Below are 7,001 nucleotides of genomic sequence, written 5' to 3'. Positions count from 1 at the left end.
TGGACTGTAATTTGCGTGATTTGAATGGAACTAACCCGGACTGACGCTATTTTCAGTAGAATTGCCATGGTGTTATTTTTGTGCAGAAATAAAAGTTCTCGGAATGACCTGAAAATCAACAGAGATTATTTTTGGAATATATAAAAAATACTGGCGAAAGAATCTACGTCAGGGGGCCCACACCCTGTCCACAGGGTGGGGGCGCGCCTGCCCCCCTAGGCGTGCCCCCTGCCTCGTGGGCCCCCTGACGCTCCATCGACCTCAACTCCAACTCCATATATTCACTTTCGGGGAGAAAAAATCAAAGAGAAGGATTCATCGTGTTTTACAATACGGAGCCACCGCCAAGCCCTAAACTCTCCCGGGAGGGCTGATCTGGAGTCCGTTCGGGGCTCCGAAGAGGGGAATCCGTCGCCATCGTCATCATTAACCTTCCTCCATCACCAATTTCATGATGCTCACCGTCGTGCGTGAGTAATTCCATCGTAGGCTTGCTGGACGGTGATGGGTTGGATGAGATTTATCATGTAATCGAGTTAGTTCTGTTAGGGTTTGATCCCTAGTATCCACTATGTTCTGAGATTGATGTTGCTATGACTTTGCTATGCTCAATGCTTGTCACTAGGGCCTGAGTGCCATGATTTCAGATCTGAAACTATTATGTTTTCATGAATATATGTGAGTTCTTGATCCTATCTTGCGAGTCTATAGTCACCTATTATGTGTTAAGATCCGTTAACCCCGAAGTGACAATAATCGGGGTACTTACCGGTGATGACCGTAGTTTGAGGAGTTCATGTATTCACTAAGTGTTAATGGTTTGGTCCGATACTCTATTAAAAGGAGGCCTTAATATCCCTTAGTTTCCAATAGGACCCCGCTGCCACGGGAGTCTAGGACAAAAGATGTCATGCAAGTTCTTTTTCCATAAGCACGTATGACTATATTCGGAATACATGCCTACATTACATTGATTGAACTGGAGCTAGTTCTGTGTCACCCTATATTATAACTATTGCATGAGGAATCGCATCCGACATAATTATCCATCACTGGTCCATTGCCTACGAGCTTTTGATATATTGATCTTCGCTTATTTACTTTTTCATTGTTACTGTTACAATCACTATAAAACTAAAACTGCCACCGTTACTTTTGCCACCGTTACCACTACTATCATATTACTTTGCTACTAAATACTTTGTTGCAGATATTAAGTTTCCATGTGTGGTTGAATTGACAACTCAGCTACTAATACTCGAGAACATTCTTTGGCTCCCCTTGTGTCGAATCAATAAATTTGGGTTGAATACTCTACCCTCAAAAACTGTTGCGATCCCCTATACTTGTGGGTTATCAAGACTATTTTCTGGCGCCGTTGCCGGGGAGCATAGCTCTATTCTTTGAGTCACTTGGGATTTATATCTACTGCTCACTATGAAGAACTTGAAAGATAAAAGAACCAAGATTTTTTCCTCAACTACGAGGGGAGGTAAGGAACTACCATCTAGCTCCGCACTTGATTCACCTACTATTTTGAGTAAACTTGCGACACCTACACCTGCTATTCATTCTAAAATGTCGCATGTTATTGATGATGCCACTTTTGCTTTGCATGATACTTATGATGAAACTACTTCTACGCTTGATAATACTGTGCCACTAGGTGAATTTCTGATGAACAACTTGCTAGGGTTAGAGAGAATGAAATTATTGAAACTGATAATATTGATGAAAGTGATGATGAAGATTCTCCCCTAGATATGAATTACCTGTTGTGACTGAGGGTTATGTTATGGATGAAGAAGCTGCTAGAGACTTCTTAGCTTGCAATGATAGATCAGATCTTAAGAAACTATTAGCTAAGCTTAAAGAAAAATCTTTAAATGCTAGAATGAAATATGACCCTACTTTTGCTACTTCACCTATCTTTATTTCCGATAAGGATTATGATTTCTCTGTCGATCCTGAGTTAATTACTTTGGTTGAATCTGATCCTTTTTATGGCTATGAATCTGAAACTGTTGTTGATGAGGACATGACTACCTTGGATACGACCAAAAATATTGCATACATGCATATTTTTCAGGTGATTTCTAGTGGAAACTATTCAATAATCTATTTATGTTATCCAGAACAAAAATACTTCACACACTTTTGTGTTTTGTCTAATTGCAGGTGTATGGGACATTTGTACAATCCACATATGAAGATAAGGGAAAAGGAGAAGTTTATGTTCTGTTCAAAAAGTCCTCTCACGTCACTTTTGGGCCAAGAGAATATAGAGTCCAATTCTCTCACGTTTTGGATTCAGATTCGGACTGCACTGACATACCTGACTCGAAACGCCAACAACTTTTTCATACGGACTCCAAATTGGGTGATTCTTTTTTTGTTGGAAAGTAGATTTCGTGCTCTTTCCAACCCAATTGGAATCACCTTCAAATTCGTCCGGAGCATTGAGATATCGATGAAACAATCTGACACTGCAGCAGAATCCGATTCAAACAACAAGTCCAAAGGTGTTGCACCACCTCCACTTGGGCCCATGAGCCTTGTACGACCTAGGGTTAGTTTTAGGCTGCCTTGGGACGTCCTTCCACCTCCTTGGCAGCCAACCCTTGCTCATATATAAGTATATCCATCTAGTAGCTTTTTCCTTGGGATTTGTTTAGTTAAAAGTTAGCCATTGCAACTTCGTGTACTTCGTTTGTGTCCAACGACCAGACCAAGACCGCTTACGGATCCCCGCCATTATCAATACTTCATATATATTTGCAATATTCAGATTGCTTTATCATATTCTTGCTCTTCTTCGATTGCTTGCAGGAATAGACCTTCCTGGTCAGGGTGACCGTGCTTCCGGCATCGTCAGTAACCTCAGGAGACTGGTTTAGCGATTGCTAAGGCGCAACGTATTGCACGTTTGTAGTTGGATTGTCAAAGTCGAATCCATCAAATTGATAGTTATCATCTCACCGAAAGATCGGGACACCCTCGCCTCTATCATGTATACATGTGTCATATGTGCAAAAATTAGGGGAAGTAAAAATGGATGACATATACATATACAACATGCACACCTTGTCTCTTTTGTTAGCCACATTTCAGATTAAGCAACGCCTAGGACAACTTTGTTTTCAAGAAGGGGAGAATGATGAGGACATGACTACCTTGAATACGACCAAAAATATTGCATACATGCATATTTGTCAGGTGATTTCTAGTGCAAACTATTCAATAATCTATTTATGTTATTCAGAACAAAAATACTTCACACACTTTTGTGTTTTGTCTAATTGCAGGTGTATGGGACATTTGTACAATCCACATATGAAGATAAGGGAAAAGGAGAAGTTTAGGTTCTGTTCAAAAAGTCCTCTCACATCACCTTTGGGCCAAGAGAAGATAGAGTCCAAGTCTCTCACGTTTTGGATTCAGATTCGAACTGCACTGACATACCTGACTCAAAACGCCAACAACTTTTTTATACGGACTCCAAATTGGGTGATTATTTTTTTGTTGGAAAGTAGATTTCATGCTCTTTCCAACCCAATTGGAATCACCTTCAAATTCGTCCGGAGCTTGAGATATCGACGAAACAATCTGACGCTATTCAAACAACAAGTCCAAAGGTGTTGCACCACCTCCACATGGGCCCATGAGCCTTGTACGACCTAGGGTTAGTTTTAGGCTGCCTTGGGACGTCCTTCCACCTCCTTGGCCGCCACCCCTTGCTCCTATATAAGTATATCCATCTAGTAGCTTTTTCGTTGGGATTTTTTTAGTTAAAAGTTAGCCATTGCAACTTCGTGAACTTCGTTTGTGTCCAACGACCAAACCAAGACCGCTTACGGATCCCCGCCATTATCAATACTTCATATATATTTGCAATATTCAGATTGCTTTATCATATTCTTGCTCGTTCTTCGATTGCTTGCAGGAATAGACCTTCGTGGTCAGGCTGACCGTGCTTCCGGCATCGTCAGTAACCTCAGGAGATTGGTTTAGCGATTGTTAAGGCGCAACAGCTTGCACGTTTGTAGTCGAATCGTCAAAGTCGACTCCATCAAATTGATAGTTATCATCTCATTGAAAAATCAGGACACCCTCGCCTCTATCAGTTGTGGCACATCTTACTAAATTAAATGATATAGCCACCCTGTTTACTCATGATGAGAAAACTCGCTATTACTTTATCCTTAAGTTGTTTCTGCTCTCATTAAAGGGTGATGCTAAAACATGGTTTAATTCTCTTGATCCTGGTTGTGTGCATAGTCCCCAGGATATGATTTATTACTTCTCTGCTAAATATTTCCCTGCTCATAAGAAACAAGCCGCCTTAAGGGAAATATATAATTTTGTGCAAATTGAAGAAGAGAGTCTCCCACAAGCTTGGGGGAGGCTTCTCCGATTACTTAATGCTTTTCCTGATCATCCTCTCAAGAAAATGAAATGCTTGATATCTTTTATAATGGACTAACTGATGCTTCCAGAGACCACCTGGATAGTTGTGTTGGTTGTGTTTTCAGGGAAAGAACTATTGATCAAGCTGAATTGCTATTGAATAATATGTTGAGTAATGAAAATGATTGGACACTTCCTGAACCAACTCCTAAGCCAACTCCGAAGAAAAGGGGTATTCTATTTCTCAGTCATGAAGATATGCAAGAGGCAAAGAAACTATGAAAGAAAAAGGTATTAAAGCTGAAGATGTTAAGAATTTACCACCTATTGAAGAGATACATGGTCTTGATAACCCGACACATGTAGTAAAGGTAAATTCTCTCTATAGATTTGATGAAGGTGATATTCCTCATTATAAGTCTGCTAGCCAATGCTTAGATGAGTTTGATAATTTTATTGTTAAACAAGAAAACTTCAATGCTTATGTTGGTAGACAATTGAAACGCAATGCTGATATGCTTGAACACTTGAGTGATTATATGTCTAGAGTTAAAGGTGAACTTAAACTTATTAGTAAACATGCTTCTATGGTTACCACTCAAGTAGAACAAGTACTTAAGACTCAGAATGATTTGCTCAATGAATTAAACGATAAGAAAAATGATAATGCTGTTAGAGTTATGACTAGAGGGGGTAAAATGACTCAGGAACCTTTATATCCTGAGGGCCATCCTAAGAGAATTGAGCAAGATTCTTAGAGAACTAATGTTGATGCACCTAGTTCTTCTAAGAAGAAGAAGAAGAAAAATGATAGGACTTTGCATGCTCCTAGTGAACCTGTTGTTGACACACCTGAGAATCCCAATGATATTTCTATTTCTGATGCTGAAACACAATCTGGTAATGAACATGAACCTAGTGATAATGTTAATGATGATGTTCATGTTGATGCTCAACCTAGCAATGATAATGATGTGGAGATTGAACCCGTTGTTGATCTTGATAACCCACAGTCAAAAAATCAATGTTATGATAAGAGAGACTTTGTTGCTAGGAAGCATGGTAAAGAAAGAGAACCATGGGTTCAGAAACCCATGCCTTTTCCTCCTAAACCATCCAAGAAAAAGGATGATGAGGATTTTGAGCGCTTTGCTGAAATGATTAGACCTATCTTTTTGCGTATGCGTTTGATTGATATGCTTAAAATGAATCCTTATGCTAAGTACATGAAGGATATTGTTACTAATAAAATAAAGATACCGGAAGCTGAAATTTCCACCATGCTTGCTAATTACACTTTTAAGGGTGCAATACCAAAGAAACTTGGAGATCCAGGAGTACCAACTATACCATGCTCCATTAAAAGAAACTATGTTAAAACTGCTTTATGTGATCTTGGAGCCGGTGTTAGTGTTATGCCTCCCTCTTTATATCGTAGACTTGATTTGAATAAGTTGACACCTACTGAAATATCTTTGCAAATGGCTGATAAATCAACTCTTGTACCTGTCGGTATTTGTGAGGATGTGCCTGTTGTGGTTGCAAATGTTACTATTTTAACAGACTTTGTTATTATTGATATTCCCGAGGACGATAGTATGTCAATTATCCTTGGTAGACCCTTTTTGAATACTGCAGGGGCCGTTATTGATTGAAACAAATGCAATGTCACTTTTCATGTTAATGGTAATGAGCATACGGTACACTTTCCGAGGAAACAACCTCAAGTCCACAGTATCAATCATATTGGAAAATTTTCAATGATTATTATTGGAGGTTTTGAATTTCCTCTTCCTACTATCAAGAAGAAATATGATATTCTTATTGTTGGGGATGTGCATATCCCTGTTGAGGTAACCTACTGTTATTCAAAATTTCTCTGGTTTCATGCAATTCGGAATGAGTTTGTTAACAAGACTTGATCAACCTTGTTAGCGGATTCCTTTTGATGAGCATGAGATGGATGAAGTTAGAAAGCACAACTTTCTGTACCCTCCTTTTTGCTTTCTGTTATTTATCTTAAATAAAGTAAAAATTATTTTATGTATATTTTCTAAATTATCCTTGCAATAAAAAATACCCCGAAAATAAAAGTTCTCCAAATGCCCTGAAAATGAAATATGATTTTTTCCAGAATATTTAAGAATTATTGGCACTGAGAACACACCAGGGGGACCTTCCACGTGCCCACGAGGGTGGAGGGCACGCCCACTGTCGGTGTCAAAATCGGCGGATCTCGGGTAGGGGGTCCCGAACTGTGTGTCTAGGCCGGATGGTAACAGGAGGCAAGGGACACGAAGTTTTACCCAGGTTCGGGCCCTCTCGATGGAGGTAAAACCCTACGTCCTGCTTGATTAGTATTGATGATATGGGCAGTACAAGAGTAGATCTACCACGATCGGAGAGGCTAAACCCTAGAAGCTAGCCTATGGTATGATTATGGTTGTGTATGTTGTCCTATGGACTAAAACCCTCCGGTTTATATAGACACCGGAGAGGGTTAGGGTTACACAAAGTCGGTTACAATGGTAGGAGATCTACATATCCGTATCACCAAGCTTGCCTCCCACGCCAAGGAAAGTCCCTTCCGGACA

This window comes from Triticum dicoccoides, chromosome 5A (assembly GCF_002162155.2).
Source record: "Triticum dicoccoides isolate Atlit2015 ecotype Zavitan chromosome 5A, WEW_v2.0, whole genome shotgun sequence".
Lineage (NCBI taxonomy): Eukaryota > Viridiplantae > Streptophyta > Magnoliopsida > Poales > Poaceae > Triticum > Triticum dicoccoides.
The sequence above is the reverse complement of the archived record's forward strand: the minus strand, read 5'-3'. Positions refer to the sequence as shown.